The sequence below is a fragment of the Taudactylus pleione genome, unplaced genomic scaffold, assembly GCF_031769625.1.
Source record: "Taudactylus pleione unplaced genomic scaffold, aTauple2 ptg000615l, whole genome shotgun sequence".
Taxonomy (NCBI): domain Eukaryota; kingdom Metazoa; phylum Chordata; class Amphibia; order Anura; family Myobatrachidae; genus Taudactylus; species Taudactylus pleione.
In genome coordinates, this window is record NW_028285017.1 from 6,355,718 (window position 1) to 6,373,418 (window position 17,701).

General features: G+C 42.9%; 1 protein-coding gene across 2 annotated transcripts in view; it reads left to right on the forward strand.

Moving 5' to 3' along the window:
- Positions 1 to 260: 260 nt before the first annotated feature.
- Positions 261 to 17,701, forward strand: part of LOC148479696 (5' exonuclease Apollo-like) — a 45,754-nt gene continuing 28,313 nt past the window's right edge. The window contains exon 1 of one of the 2 annotated variants that reach the window (XM_088454436.1): positions 261 to 539. The gene's annotated coding sequence lies outside the window, so the exon portion shown is untranslated. Of the gene's footprint in view, positions 540 to 10,256; positions 10,323 to 17,701 lie in introns of those variants that run through there. The other variant, XM_088454435.1, reaches the window with a different exon arrangement.

Sequence of the window (17,701 nt, forward strand, 5' to 3'; positions counted from 1 at the left end):
AATGTACATGCAGCCAGGTAACTGTGTGGCTGCTAATACCCTCCCTTACAGGAAATCCCTCCAAGCTGATACCACATACAGCCCCCCTCTCTAAACTGAATACAGGAAGCTATAATCAGCTGAAGGCCTCTGACATCACAAATGACAACAAGGGGTTAACAGGGACTCCTTCTATAGCCCCAGGGGAGCCAGCCTTCTTAGCAATATAATTAAGTTGCTTTGTAGTAACGTGCTCCATGCCAGACTGGCCTCACCTGAAATCCACAGAGGGGAGTGAGGAATTACATACTCACTAACTGCTCTGTAGCCAGCTCCTGCATTTAAACCACCCAATACTAGGGCTCAGGGGTGTTCCAGGTGTGTAGCTGGTGTGCTGGATGGAGCCAGGTGGCTGGTCGGCACACCCTGCTCTTGGCGGGCAGAGGATGATCAGGCCAGGAGACCATGATCAGCAAGACAAGGACGGAGAATCCACATCCCTGAGAAGCATGGAGTTGCACAGCAGCCTCTCTCAGTGAAGTTTTCCTCAGCCAAGGCGGGTAAGCGATATGGAGTAACTGTTCACATTTCTAACTTTAAAGGGCCCTCTGCCATAGGGAAGTGTGTGGGGTCCCCAAAGTTTAGCTAATACTACTGGCAATTTTTGTATATATACTGTATAGTTCGTAGTTGCTGTTTTTACATGACTATAGTGTGTGTGTAAAATAAAGGTAACATTGTACCTTTGCTATTGTGTCATTCCTGTGCAATCCAAATGGGCTCATAATGGTATCAGGGTACTGTGCAAGGCGGTTCAGGGCAATAGAGCGAGGATAATGCACGCATAAACCCGGTATCCTCACAATTTTATAATATCCACAAGTCTTTATTTATTTTTTATTTTTTTTTAAATCGAGAAATTTTGATTACATTTTTAAATACACATCCAACAAAAAATAATAGTAATAATAATAACAAAAACGACAAGCATGGAGAGAAAAAAATGTGTCATACATATACAACTGAAGCAGCGTACAGTTTAAAGGCATAATATCTAAATCAGGATATACATACAGCCCAAAATAATAAGAGAGCATACCAAGAACCCGAAGGCACCATTTGAGTCCCCGGAGCCGGAGATTAATAAGGAATATAGGAGGTGTACATGGAAACATGGGAAGCCTCACTCAATTATCCTACCAGAAAAGATTCTAAATGAAAAAGCCACGTATCAGGTCAGTAATGCTTTAGTTTCTCTTTTCTGTTTTTTCCCCAAAATAATAATAATAATTAAAAAAAGCTAACCATGCCTGTCAGAATAGCAAATCTTAAACAAAATAAATACACCAAAAGTAAACCTTCCCTATAACCCCCCACCCTGTATAACCTAACCCCAACTCAGGTATACCTGGAGCCCACAATGTCCTCCCTCCCTAACTACACTAACTTAACTCAAACAACCCCCTGCCCATATAGAGGATAAATATTGTATAAATGACTGGGGCGAAAATAAATAAATGGCCATAATCTAAATAAAGCAGAATTCTCTCATAAAATAAATTATATGCCAATATTTAAATAAAATGGGCTAGAAACTAACAATATCTAAGTGACTGGGGTGACAACATAAAAAAGTGACCTTAATCAGATATGATAAGGTGATACAACTACAAAATGGTCTTAAACTAAATTGAGTAGGTTATTCCCGTAAAATAGTAAGTTATATACTTAGTTAAATAGAATAAGTGTGACAACAACATACTATAAATATAGATGTCAGTGATATTAAATAAGTGGCCATAGATTTAGATATAGCAAATTTCCCCCATAAAATTATGAATTATCTGCAAATATTTAGATAAAATTAACTTGCAAAGTGTCATAATATAAATATAGATAACAGGAGCACTAAATAAATGGCCATAAACTGAATAGAACATAGTTCTCTTCTCCCGTAAAATTATTTGTATTTACATTTTTAAACAAAATGAGCTAGAGATCAAATAGAATAGCAAAAAGTATACTAAAAAAAAGTAAAAAAAACAGTATGAAAATCACACAGTAGCTAAAGAGAACCAGTATTTATAGAAAACTTAAAACATATTCAGGGTCTCAGCAACCAGTGAAGCGGTACCCAGAACGAGCAGAATTAGTCCGGAGGATGAAACCATCCTGGAACCAAATAATCCAGCCAGACGACAATCTCCCGAGAGGTGATAGATGGAGAAACTGGACCGCCAACCATCATCGCAGCTTTATCAAGGAAATATAAGGACAGAGGACGATTGAAGGAAGCTGGAGTAAGGACATGGACTCCCACCCCCGAATCACAACAAGTCATTGTTCCAAGTAAGTTTTAGAATGGAAAACCATCCCCTCCTGGAGTCCTCCAGCAGGTTGCAGGATATTACTAACAGTTCCCCCTCTATGTCAGAAGAATCACTTTGTGTGACCCCAAATGGAGTCGTCATGGGGGTCCAGGCAATCTTCAATGACGAAATGGAAGCTGTTGTTGGGACCACAGGCACCATCACCAACCGCATATCACAGTGAATATGTGTCAGGTCAACCCTCAACTCCTACAGTTTATCCGTAATTTGTTGCTCAAAAGTGCCCAGAGCATGAAGCACCTGCTGCAATATGTTAGTAGGTGGTGCATATAAACTCTTACTAGAGGGTTCAGAGGGATACTGTATTGAATCAGGAGTAAAGGACACATGAGCAAATCTATCCAGCTCACCAGCTACTGAGGTGTGGTAATGTTCTCCCATCATGGCAGAACAGAAGCTGCAGACAGTGTAAAGGCCAGAGGAGAATGCTAGATGGCAGAGCCTCAAAGCTCCAGAGCTCCGATCTTAAAATGGCCGCCAGCAGCACAGACCACGCCTGGGGAGCCCAGCAGGAGAAAATCAGCAGCAACGGGTAGAGGGACCAACAATCGGAGACCACATCAAAGGGAAACCCCAGCCATAGAGTAGGCAGCCACGGCAGTGTACTCTATCATAGCAGGCGGTGTACAGGCTATATGGCGGCAGCAGGAGTCAGCAGCGTGGGCAGACCGGCACACACCACTGCAATCCCTCACAGCCAGGACCCCCGGAGCCCAGGAGTCAGCACAGCCGAAGCAGAAGGAGGGCAGACACAGACTTCTCAGACCCACTGGAGCCAGGAGGAGAGACAGCTGTGGGTGGGCAGCACACACTGCAGGGAGCCGATGCAGACTGCGGGGCTTCTAAGTACAGTCACCGAGTACCGATTGCGGCCAAAACTGCACCAGAGGGTCAGACAGGGGTGACACCTGTAGCAGAGGTTACAACCCTGGACCACCAGGGAAACAGAATAAATGAAGGAGAAATAATGGGAGCTTCAGCAAGCTGCAGCTCACTTCATACTTGGCCAAGCCACGCCCCCCATCCACAAGTCTTTATTTACTTTGATAACTATTATTGTTTTATAAAAACAAATGTTATATATTATTCTCAGCACTGTGCTATTTACATTTTTTTTATTCGGTTTGAACTATCATATGAGATTTCTATTAGGAGGTCTTACTCTCCCGGGTTATGTCCGTGACAGTATACTAAACTACTCAGAAGGAGTCATTAGCATAATTTCACAATTGCAATCTGTGATGTACATCACCGAATTAGGCTTTATATTCCTAATTCAAGCTTTTACACTGTAAAAATGTTTCTTCATGTTGCACTACTCACACATATCTGAAGACATGGACTTTAAATTATTTTTATCCAATTCATACATGCCTACCATTCTGTTTCTAGCAGGACTGTCCCACAGTTCATCTGTATTCAGGGGAGGAAGGGGGGTGTTGGCTTGTTTCTGGATTGGGAGGTGTTGTAGTGGTGAACACTGTGGAGGCAGATGTACCAACGACGTGCAGCATAAAAATTTAGTTTTTTTTTAAATGCCCATCCTGGTGTGGTCATATCAGCATGTTGCCACAATCACACCCCCTGGCCCTACGTGAAGACCTCCGATGTTGGGAGGTATGCACAAATATGTTAAAGTTGCACTAGTTTGTCCATTTTGTTTTATTTATTCATTTATTTGTATTGCCAACATGTTATCTATTGCTTTACCTTTCATACAAAACAGAAAACATAGCTTACACCTTGCAGTGGATAACAAACCATCAAACTAATAAACAAGCAAAGTGATAGTAGTTACTATTCTTCATTCCCAATATCAGTAATAGTACTCATCTTTAAACAGTGATCATCAACTGCTTAGTCTGTCCAGAAGGGGCACGCTGCCTTTCATCATGCCTCTTCTCCTGCCTCTGCCCATCACATCAGTGTGTCTACAGCATCCAGCCACCTTTAGCTGTCCTGGACTCTTTCTAGGGGAAGGAACATGGCATCTGCTGACCTCTGACACAGAACGTGTAGCCTGTGCCGTACCAGTTTCTGGATAATCATAATGGGGGTCCATCTGGGTTAAAAGTAATTTGTGTGGAACATGTGAAATTGACCCAAAAGGTGGGGTTCACTTCAAAACCCTATGCAGACAGGAAGCCTGGTGGATATCAAGGATGGAAACTATTCATCTTGGAGGTCTAAATAAAAAAAATATAGAACTTAAATTCATATTGTTTCAATGTCTGATATCCCATAGATATGGGTTCACATAGCTATAGTAATCTTGTTTGCCACATGATCTTTCTCTCCTAGGGCCTGATTCTGTGTGGGACATGGCAGGCTCCTTACTACTTTATGCTAATGTCAGAATCCGCCTGTATATGGCAAAGATCTATGTGTCTGCATGTCGCAAAATCATCACCTAGATACCGCACGAGAAACGTCCATTTGACAGAAAGTGTGGTACATCCACAGATGGATCAATGTGTACATGCTAGCAATCTCCATCTGTGTTTGTATGCCTGATCTGACGCATGCACTAATTTCTTAAGCTGCCCACAGACATAGCGATGTCCTCACGTTCTGACATTGTGTACGATTTGCTGTGAACTCTCCACGGCAGTCGTGAGCACTATTTGGTAAAAAAAACTGCAAATTTCACTTCCAATCTCATGATCCATCAGATCGTACGAATTGTGAGTTTCATCTTGACTTGCCCAAAACAAAAGAAGAGGCTCTACATGATTGGTGGGAAATTTACATAATAATATCAATGGGAGGGGCTAGTCAGGGTATATAAAAAGCACCCACCATTTTAACCCTATGCACATTCTGCTCTGATAATAGTGAGGCTTGCTTTATACCAGCTGAAAACTGTACATTGCTACTGTGCTCTTTGTATTTGGCTTGCCATTTACAAAGTGTGTTATCTACCTGCAAGTGTGTGCATTCTATCCTGTTCCTGAATTCTGTGATGATGCATCCCTATCAGTATAAAGTGTTGGTCGCCCAAGCTGGGGTCCAGTTGATCCAGGAGAGGGCCCAGCGAAGGAGAAGAACATGCTGGACCAAAGAGTGGCTTCAGCAAAAGGATACCCGCTCTCACATGTCCCTGCTGATTGAGATCAAGGACAATAACCCGGACGACTTTGGCAACCACCTGCGCATGGATGACGCCACCTTCCAGGAGTTGCTGACTATGGTGACCCCCCAGATCAGGAGGCAAGACACAAGGTGGCGGAGGGCAATCCCTGCTGAAGAGAGGCTGGTGGCTACCCTGGGGTACCTGGCTACAGGTAGGTCATTTGAAGACCTGAAGTTTGGGACACTCATCTCACCCCAGTCGTTGGGCATCATCATTCCGGAGACCTGCAAGGCAATCATTAAAGTGCTGCAGTCCAGTATTGCAATGTAAGAAAAAAAAAACACACTACACATTTGTTGTTTTTTTTTGTTCAATTTGTTACATTTAACTCTTTATATAACTGTGACAGTAAATAAGGCTGCATTAACAAAACTGTGCTGCATAGCAGTCATGAATATTTGTTTGTCATAACACAACAGTAAACATGGGTGTAAACAGTACAAAACAGTATTATCACCAAATTTTATCAATCCCAATAGGTAGCCTGCTATATGCTATACGGCGGGTCAGACACCAGATCGAACAGGCCAATTCACACATGGCACAAGTACACATTGTGGCCCCGCCTTCCAGCAATCTGTACTTGTGCCATGTGTGTAGTGACCTTGTCCAATTGGTGTCATTACCACTATATAGCATACAGCATGCACCTATTGGGAGTGATGAAATTTGGTGATAGTACAGAAGAAACAAAAAAAGCATTAAGAGTAACGCAGCAAATCCTACTCTGACTCCAGCATAGCATTGTAAACGATGCTGCTTGTGGTTGGGGTGTTGGGTGGGGGAGTCATCTCCAACTGGGCTGGGGGGTGCCTGACATAGGCATTTGGTCAGAAATATAGGTGGAGTTGTGCAAATTACTGTTGAGGGATCGAATGAGAAGCTCATAGACGAGCCTATGGAAATTTTTGGCAGTTACCACGTCCATTTTTCTCATCTGACTATTTATGTGAGCAGTAAAGTCGTCTATAGCATCAGGGGCTTTTTGGAGGATGCTATCTACTTTTTGTAGGAACGACTCCTCCTGTTCTGTGTGCTTTTGCCTTTTTGTTTTCTTTTATTTTTGGGGTGGTATCGAGAAGGATGATGCTCGTACTTCGATGGGTGTGGTGAAGTTTTCCACCTCGCTGTCCCCGATCAAAGTTAAGTCCGGCGTCATGGACAAATCAGGATCTTGGGTGGGAGTCTATATAGGAAAAAAAAAAAAAAACAATATTATAGTCATGTTTTTCTATAAACTTATTTTTCAATATTTCCAGTTTCCTAACACCATGGAAGAATGGAAGAGCATTGCTGAAGAATTTGAACAACGTTGGAATTTCCCTAACTGCGGAGGAGCCATCGATGGTAAACACATCCGCATCAACCCACCTGGCAACACCAGATCATATTACTACTACTACAAAGGCTTCTTCAGCATCGTTCTCATGGCAGTGGTGAATGCCAACTATACATTTTTGTTTGTGGATGTCGGCAAGAATGGCCCTGCTTCAGATGGTGGGTCCTTCAAACAGACTACTTTCTACCAGAGACTTTCCAACAAAACCCTCCACTTGCCATCACTGGACGAGACAAAGCACGGCCTCAATTACGTTTTTGATGCAGACGAGGCTTTTGCATTACATGAACATGTGATGAAGCCATTTGCACAGAGGGGCCTGACCAGAGAAAAGAGGATCTACAACTATCGTCTATCCCGGGCATGGCGCATTGTGGAAATGCATTTGGAATACTCAGCAACCGATTCCGCATTTTCCACACCACCATAAACTTATGTGTGGAGAAGATAGATTGGGTCGTGTTGGCGTGCTGTGTGCTACATAACTTTCTGTGAAGAAAAACTACACAAAGAGGAGCAGTCCCAGCTAGACCAGAAGATGTAGGACCTCCAGAGGAGATTGCCCAGTTTACATCAGTGTCTGCACCAACAAATGCAACAATCATCAACAGCACGTGCCAAAGAAGTGAGTGAGGAGTATATGGCCTATTTCAACGGACCAGGTGCAGTGCCATGGCAGGAGGGCTATCTGTGAGATAAATGACTATAGTGGACAACTGTGATTGAGCAACAAAAAAATGTATTAACTGTCTCTACTTACCAACAAATCCTCAGACGGTGCAATCTCTTCTGCCGCCTCCTGTTCTCCCTTTCGCTCGGCCATCAGGACCACTGACTGGCGTTGTGGCACTTGTTCACTTATAAATAGTATCAGAGTGTTGGGTGGTACACATCATCACTGCCAGCCCCGGAACTTTTGGAGTCATCAACTTTTCTTTTTTCATTTATATACACGTTAAGCAGATTCTGTATTTTCTGCAGTACTGCTTTAAGGTCAGCATCTGCGATTAACCTTTTTGTGTGTACTCCAAAAGGACATTAAAAGCTGCCAATTTTGCCGACTTGTGGTGGTACTGTCAACAGGATATCCTCCAAAGACACTCCTTTTCCTGGAGGATTTCTAGGAAACTGGTAACAAATTCCCGTTCACTGGGCCTGATTCAGAGCTGAACGCTCTGACCAGAGCGCTCGCTCTGAATCAGGGCCCTCCTACCTGTTTTAGGAGCGTCCTCATGCGAGCGTCCATGATGATGGTCGCGATGGTCAAGACCATCGGGCTTGCGACGGAGACCCTGCGGTAGGGTCTCGCTGCCGCAAGCCCTGGAGTGATTTTGGCTCTATCAGAGCCCAAATCACTCCCACTGACATCACTAGTGATGTCAGTGGGGCCGGCTTCAGATGGTAGGCGTTCCCACGGGAACGCCTCCTTCTGGCAGCCACGCCCCCGGCACGCCCACCAAAGGGGGCATTCTGTCAATCAACATCGACAGCACGCCCCCTTTGGTGCGAGACCCGGAGCGACGGAGAGCCCGTCGCTATCCGGGTCTCGCGCATGCGCACGACGGAGCTCCCTCCGTCGTGCACATGCGCAGTGGGGCAACATCGACCCGTTTGCGAGCGTCCTTTGCTCGCAAACGGGTCTGAATGACCCCCACTATCCATAGACATTGCTAGGAGGAAAAAATATGGACATTTTAATAATCTACAAATGTGAATTGTTTTGTACATTTTTTATGTATATTTTTAACTTTTTCTAAAGTTTTATATTTTTTTTTATTGGTTTTTTAAATTATTTTTTTACAGGTATGTTCTGTGTTGTTATATGTATTTTAATCTGTTTTTTTTTCAGGAATGTTGTTATATGTATTTTAATCTGTTTTTTTTTAGGAATGTTCTGTGTTATATGTATTTTAATCTGTTTTTTCAGGAATGTTATGTGTTTTTTTAGGTATTGTAATCTGTTTTTTTGTTCTTGTTGTTGCAATGTATTTTAAATGTTGTTGCAATGTATTTGTTGTTAAACTAAATTTTTTAAATCAATTTTAAAAATTTATGAGTGATTTTTTTAATGCAAGGTTATTTTATAGGTGTCACTTGACATTGGTGGGTAGGTGGGTGGCACACATAGGTGGGCAGTGGGAGGTTAATGCAAGGCCCAGCCACTGCCCGCATCATTACAGCAGGCAGTGGCTGGGTCATGCATTTAGAAGTGGCTGGCACACATTGGTGGGTAGGTGGGTGGAACACATTGGTGGGTAGGTGGGTGGCATACATTGGTGGACAGTGGGAGGTTAATGCATGGCCCAGCCACCGCCCTCATCATTACGGCGGGCGGTGGCTGGGTCATGCATTTAGAAGTGGCTGGCACACATTTGTGGTCAGTGGGGTTGCATTAAATACAGTATCAATACTCACCAAAATAATGTAAATAAGACTTCACTGTGCAGGCTCTCTCGTGTGCTCCTGTCTCCTTCAATCCACAATGCTGCACAAGATGGCGATTGGGCGTGTCCAGGGTCCTGCCAGTCAAATTTCCGGGCATAAGATAAATCGTGAGATACATCATGAGTAAAAAAAACTCACGATTTGGATCAAATCGTGTCTCTGATTGGCAAATCTGGCCTACAGCATGCCAGATCTGAAGATGCAATGTGCAACGAGCGGGGACGCGCATCGGGATCATGATCAGGAGTAGAACTACACGATTTTGCCATATTTTAAAAAATCGCCATGTGTGTGGCCAGCTTTACTTTGACACATGAGCAATATGCTGAAATTCGTGAGAACCGTCTGTATTTCCACTTGCATCCAACTCAGAATCAGGTTTCTAATTTGTAAAAGGATAAGTGTATATACCTTAGAAATGGAATGGAATTAGTCTCTTGGTATATCGATAATAAAAATTATTGATTAATTAATATACTGTAATAAATGGTCTGCTAAAATTTTGCCTAATGTATTAACACTAAACTATGGGGGGAATTCAACACGCAGGGAGGAGATATGGGTTTTTTGTCCGTAGCTATGCAATAAAACTGTCTTTTCCTCTTGTGGTAAACCCTGTGTTAATGCGCACTAACCCATTGATTTTACGTAGTAAAATGTGAAATCAATTGGTTTACCCGCACATTAAACCCAATCAGGGTCATAACGCATGAGGTAAACAATAATAATTGGAACAGCCAGTGCAAGTAATTAGCCGTGGGGTTATTGAATCTCCCCCTATGACTCACAGAAATTCAAGTGTCTCTCAGACTGAAAGAGCAGGCAAGTTGTGAATTGTGCGGATTATACATAGTTTCAGTTCTATATTACGAAAGTTTTTTTTCAAAGACGGATTTCTGGGAACAAAACAGGAACTGCAATTATGTATAATAAATGAAACCAACACTCAGTAAGGACAAACAGATACTGTATCTGCTTCTATCCAGCTGTTTGATAAGAGGGGAAATTATTCCAATGAAAATTATGCTCTTAAAAGGTAAGAAGAATATTATTAATATAATATGAACTGTAGTTTATGTATTGGAGGTGTAAAAATAAGGATATTACATTATTCAACTTGAAGTAAAATATAAAGTTATTTAAAGAGGGTCTGATTTGATATTATTGTTACCCCTTTATAAAGTCCTGTAGGAGCCCCAGCTGGGGAGGGGATGAGCATTCAGTTAAACATGACATATTGAGTTATTGAAAAATCAGATGTGCTTACAATATAAACATAGGTCATACGTTTTTTAAGTACTCCTTTTATTAACTGCTGTAATTAAAATGACCTGAATACATTTTAAATGGATGAATTGAGCTGAATAAGCAATAACGAGACACTTTTCCTGAAGGCATTTACAGGCAATTGGCTATTTTACTAATTCAAGTTTCTACGCTATAAAAATGTTTCTTCATGTTGCACTACTCAGCCACTTATATCTGAAGACAAGGACTTTTTACAATAAGAAAGCTTTTTTTTAAATTATTTTTATCCAATTCATAACCATTCCCTATCTAGCAGGACTGTCCCTCAGTTCATCCCAAATCAGAGGAAGCGGAATGTTGGGTTTGCTGCTGCAGGAATTGGGAGGTGTTGTAGTGCTGCACAGTATGGAGGCAGATGTTACGATGGCGTGCAGAATAAAAAAATGTGATTTATGTCTAGACCTCCGATGTTAGGAAGTATGCCCAATTATATTAACGATCCATGTGTCTGCATGTTGCATAGTCGACACCTAGTCACTGCCCCAGAAATGCCCATTTCACAGAAAGTTTGGTCCGCCAACGGATGGATCTATCCATACGCACTAACAATCTCCATCTGTGTGTGTATGCCAGATCCTTCATATGTGCAGTCGCCCATTTCTTACTTTGGTACATTGGCAGTATGCTGAGATCTGTCTACATTTCCACCTGCAGCTTACTCAAAATCATATCCCTACTCTTAAAATGCTTTCGACACTAATGGTGAAATGCATTAAGGAAAAAGACTTAAGGTGCCTACACACTAGACGACCTGCAAACGATGCAATGTCGTCAGTGATTTCCCCCGGCACTCCAGGACACGATATGGTGCAATCTGACCAATGATATATCGTGCACGAGCTAACGATTTGTAAATCGTTAGATTGTGCATGATATATAATGTATGCATGGATCAGTGAGATCCATCCATGCATCTGTGTTAAAAAAAATTAAAAAGTGTAAAATTTTAAAAAATTACGTGCCCCCCCCTAAAGCACAACCAGCCCCGGACTTTTGATAGCCAGTGCTGGTTGTCAAATTACGTAGGGGTCCCCTGTATTTAGCACAACCAGCACTGAGCTCAGCGAGCCGGTCCTGGCTTTGGAAATACAGGGGACAAAAAGAATAGGGGTCCCCTGTATTGTGCGGGTCAGAGCGACTTATCGTTCAGGCATAAACACACATCGGCAGCGTTAGCAGTAGTGTACACTTCACGATTTGTCATTCCAATGCATCGGAATGGGTCAAATCATGCATAATATCATCAAGTGTGTACACACCTTTACTTGTTAAAGAACGTGTCTGCTCCAACTTTTACTACACTGCAGTGGGGTCACTGTATCTCATCCAGGGCAGGATGCATCAATGAAAAATATGTGGTTAAATACATACTGTATGGCTTCCCATATGTACTAAAATAGAAATTGCCATTCATAGGTGACGTTCCCTATAGAAGTGTATGGGCTTCTTTTCGTAAAAAGTCCCTGAAGAGGATCCCATTCTGCCTCCCCATGGCTTGTGCATGCACAATAGGTCTCCCAGGTCATAAACCCGGAAGTCAGTACTTCGCCGCGACAGCTCTTCCAATTTAGAGCTGTCACGTCAGGTAAGTAATCATGCATACAGGCATTAAAAAATGCTGGTATGCATGCGATGGGGAGCTGATTGTATCACAAAATATATGTGATATATCCAGCCCACAAGGTGCACATGATTAGCCACAGCTGTGTCCCTTTCTAATCTAGTTCCCCATCCCCCATCTCTCTCTCTCTTATCTCTGTCCCTCCTGTTCCCCTCCCCTGTCTGTCTCTTTCATTTCTGTCCCCCATCTCTCTTCTCTCTCTCTCTCATATTGTTATCCACCTCCTCCATTAGTCTCTCTCTTATCTGTCTCCTTGCCCCCTTTTTCTAATCTCTGTTCCCCCTATCTGTTTCTCTCATCTCTGCTCCCCCTCCCCTTTCTATCTTTCTCTTCTCTGTCCCCTTCATATATCTTTCTCATCTCTGCACCTTCCCCGGCTCCAGGCCCTGCCAAGTGTACAGACCTGTACATCCATACAGCTATTGGAGGAGAAGAGAAGGTGCATCCTGGCACCAGGGAGTGAGTGTAGTGAGGGGAGGGGGGAGTCAAAGCCTCCCTCCAGCTCTCACTGTGCCTGTGCTCGGCAGATACAGTAGCAGAATATATAATAGATGCTCCTCATAACGTTGTTTGCAGCCAATCATTTTATTGACATTACAGTGTTGGTTCCACATCTGGGTACACCAGAATGTGGCCTCTTCAGGACAACCAATCAGATAAACATCAGTTAAACTTTGCAGTACATCCCAGGACATATAAGTCAGGTAACGTACAAATGATTTACAGTGTACCTCCCCACATATGCGTATAGCATAGTTCTTTACAAAACATATTTTTACGCTGTCCATTAATCTCCTGGCTACTTGTTTATTGTCCTAACCACTGACTAACTACCTTTAGTTCTTAAGGCCAAGGGTATTAACCCCTTGTATTAACAAAATAAGCCCTCATGGCTATTTATGACAGCAACCAACACTAGTGACCAGGGGCGTTTCTAGAGAGGAGGGGGTCTGTGTGGAGTCTCTGACACGGCCCCCTCCTCTCCACCCGGCAGCCAGCAGCACACTGAGCTGTGTGCAGCCAGCGCCGGAGTTATAGACTCTGGGCACTAGCGTGTGCCTAGAGTCTATAATGAATGCACAGGTCACCGGGAAAATGTCCGTGGCGGCCATTTTCCCTGTACTGCACATGCGCAAACAACGCATTTGCCAGTTGTTTTACAGCGCCGGACCCCCACGCCGACGTCTGACTCCGGAGAGGCAAGTAATATTATGGGTGCAGGGTGTTCGGTGCGGGGCCCCCCTGGACCCATGGGCCCGTGTTCCCCGCACACGCTGCACCCATTATAGATACACCACTGCTAGTGACTGTCTCAACCTACCTAAACCAACTGAACCGGATGACTTTGCACTGGTCTCTGTGTTCACTGCTTTTAAAACATTGTAGTTTATTTGTTACCATGCTAGCTTAGACCACAGACACCCTCATAGTACTCACTCTGCTACAATAGACATATATTCTTAGATTGTAATAGATACTGTACCCGCGCATAAACATTCATAAAGGACCAGACTAGGTCAGAACATACATTTCTCATCAACAATAAGTAATTATTATATGTACAACAAAATATTTGTCTAGCCAACAAAACATACTAATTTTGACCTGTGTTCTACCCTAAAGTATCACCACCTAACCTGCACACTACACTAGATCCATCATAATCCTCACTAACGAATCTATATAATACTATACACTGTCACAACACTTATCAGCCCAGCATTACGGGAGTCTCCTCCATTCCACAGTATTTGCTACATCCAACTCATGATTCTCCTTAGATAAACTCAAAAATCCTCTCAAAAACTCACGGGCTCCTGCCATAGGGTATACCTTTATTGCAAACATCCCATAAAATTAAGTTGAAGTCAAGAGCTGTGACCACAACTCTGTTGACTTTAGAGTCCTAACTGTTCACCTTCCATACAACTCCTTAGGAGTATGTTCTCATCCCCCCCAACCTAACTTAATCTTAAACCCACCCATTACAATACTTTCAGACCTTCAACTGTTTTGCTAACAAACCCCCAGAGCTGGATTAAGGGGGTAGAGCTCTCTCAAGAACTCCCAGCTCCTCCTTCCCAGCCGGAGGACAATGTTGCATTGTTCAGTCCTGTAAATTTTGTAATTTCCAAGACAAACAGCAATAGACCATAACTGATTACATGTCCAACAACTTATTAATCTAAGTTAGCACTGCATTAGAACGGGCAAAGTCACTTAAACAACTTAATATAATAAACTATATAAAAATTGGATAGATGTTCACATAATTAATGTTAAATTATTTATAAACTCCCATAAACAAAACATCTAAAAAAAGATCCAAAGTTGCTGTTAGCTACAGTAAAAATCTCTGCTCTGGGTAAACTAGCACTTGTAATACTGTCAACTATAGAGCAAAAGATAATAAGGAGGAGCGGGAGCGTAGGTTCATCCCAGCCTTTGTTCCCCTTCCCCCCCAAAAAGGAACCTGATCACAGGGTGACCCTCAGACATTACAGTAATGCAGGGGGTAGTATAGCGCTGCCAGAGGTGGTGGCAGTGTTAATTGTGGCTGTGCGTATGCTGCTGGCACTAAACTGTATGCATTCTCAGATGTGCCTTCAGCTGTGGGGACTTGCCGTTCACCTTCTGGCATCTGGAGTAGGGACACTTGTGCTTTTTCAAGGGTGATTCGGGGTCAGCTCTGCTTTTTCCCATGCCTGGTTCATTTTCTGGGGCTAGGCTGGAGACAGAGAGGTGTGACTGCTCTGTCTTCATGTTTGCTGTCACAGCCACACTCTCCTCCGGCTGGTCCCCAGTGACTGCAAGGCTCCCCTTCCTCTTCTCTGGGACCAAGCCAGCGATCTGCTGATTGAGATCAGCCAGGATCCGGACAACTATAAAGTGGAATGTGTCATCCCTCAGGGCCTTGTCTTCGCTGGCGGCCTATGGCTGGCAAGCACGCCCATTCTCTCCAGAAGTTCCACCCCTGAGGAGAAGATAGGGAAAATTATAATGCCACAAAATCCCTCAAAAGCTCTATGGCAGTGTTTCCAAAATCCAGTCCTCACAGAACCCCAACAGTGCATGTTTTCTAGATCTACTCACAGAATTGAAAGTGAAAGAAGTAGTACCACATGTGAATGTTTTTAAATGTGTCAGTCAGTCAGTCATGAATACAAAGATTATGTAAAACTATTAAGGTTTGGAAAACATGGGACATGATGCATACCCTGTGTCTTAATGCAAGACATTTTTGTCGGGCCTAATTCCCTTTCTTGAGGCTGCCTTCCAATATTATCACATATATACCAAGAATACATTTACTGCGACCTGACTGGAGACAAAAACACAAAGGTCCCTCTTGCTGTTTCCTAATTTTTTTTTTTTATAAATTCTGATATCAAAATGAACGGAAAATTATTAGCAACAAATTACTACCATTACTACCCAGGCTAATACAACCTGACGAGGAGAGGCTTTATTCTTTAGAGGCATTCGCAACACAAGAAAAATCTATATATAATACACTATGAGGTAAATTTACTAAGATTAATTTTGGTCCCATTTTTCAACTGGGATAGGATTGATCAAAAACGGCCGTTTTTTTTTCACTTTAAAAATCGTGAATTTACCATGCTCCCGATTTTGACAGGAACATTTTGTTTGATGGTGTATTTGATCGATTCTGTCCGTATTGAAGCCTCGATTTGCCTGCCCAAATTCCTCTCTCGAACAAGCAGCCTGCACATATCAGTGAAATATATGCAGGCTGCTTGTTTTTTTTTTTATATGTTAAGGGTTCATTTTTTTAAAAACATTGACGTGGCATCCCCCCCCCCCAATGCATAACCAGCCCCGGACTGGTCAGCCAGTCCTGGTTTCCGAAAATTATGGGGAACAAAACGTGTAGGGTTCCACCGTAATTTAGGAACCAGCCCCTGGCTGCAGGGCCAGTCCTGGTTTTAAATACAGGGAGGAAAAAAATGCGTAGGGGTCCCCCATATTTAAAATCAGCACCGGACCCAAACCGACCGGGTGGTAATGCCACAGCCAGGAGACCCTATTACTGGGTCAACATGGCCAAAGCATTCGCACCCCAAGCTGGTCAGGCCAAGCCGGGGATATCAAGGGAGGTGGGGACCCCCACAAGAAGGGGTCCCCCCTCTCCCGAGCACCCCAGGCTGGGTCTGAAACCCGGGGCTCTTCCGCACACCCCTGGAGCGGTGGGTATGGGGGTTATAAAGTGTTAAATAGTATTAAACTATTGCATTTTACAGTGGAACTACAGGTGCCACCATGCCCTGCCCTTAGGCACTTGTGGATCTACAAGTGCCAACAGGTGGCCGGCACCCGTACCCCCACTGTAAAATAAATAGTTAAAAAGGACACAACACACACACCGTAGATAGTATAACTTTATTACACACCTACCTCACTCACACATACCTTACCTGCTGCCAGATGTTCTGTCCCCTTGTCCCCATAGATTCCAATGGATGTACCTTAAAAAAGATCCTAAACTCACCTCCATCCTCGCGCTGGTCTCCGTAGCATCTTGGCAAAATAACAACCCGACAATCCCGAAGCCATACAAACAAGTATTGCTGTATGTGTTGTCACACACAGCAATACTTTGCGAATGACAGCTGATGGGCCTCCACGGGAAATCCCATGGGCCACCAGATAATCAGAGGCCGCTTCACACGTAGCGGCCGCTCATTGGCTAGGACCCACGTGTAAAAATGAACCCTTAAAACACACTTTTCAATACTAAGCATACACAAATCACACTGATTTTTGTATGTTCAATGTAACCTCGCAGCTCAGGTGGTGGTGCATTTGAAACTTCTGTTGACTCCCCGATTTGGCTGTAAAAACAAGCGAATATAGCAAAACGAATAATGGTAAATTCCCGATTTAGGCTGAAATGAATGAAAAATACTTCCGATTTGAGCCGATGGTGAATTCATTTCTAGTGATAAAAACTGTCGAATTTGCATTAAATCACCCGATTTCAACCCCAATAGATGAAAAAATCCACCCAAGTTTAATGATAGTAAATTCCCGATAAGCAAAAAAGTGATATTTTCCCCCGAAATAGCAATCTTGGACAACACGAATCTTAGTAAATTAGCCCCTATATCTTCAAAAATTAAATCCCTCTTTTTAAAGCATTTGCAGGAGTGAGTTTTTAGAAGTGGAGATGTTGCCCATAGAAACCAATCAGAATCTACTTAACATTTAACTAGCACCTCCTGGAAGATAATAGCTAGAATCTGGTTGCTATGGGCAACTTCTCAACTTCTAAAAACTCTCATTTTAGTAAATTTACCCCTTAAAGACTCAACCCTGGCATATCCAACTATAACTATACAGCCATGGCCAAAAGTTTTGAGAATGACACAAGTATTGGTTTTCACAAAGTTTGCTGCTTCAGTGTTTTTAGACCTATTTGTCAGATGTTACTATGGTATACTGAAATAAATTTACAAGCATTT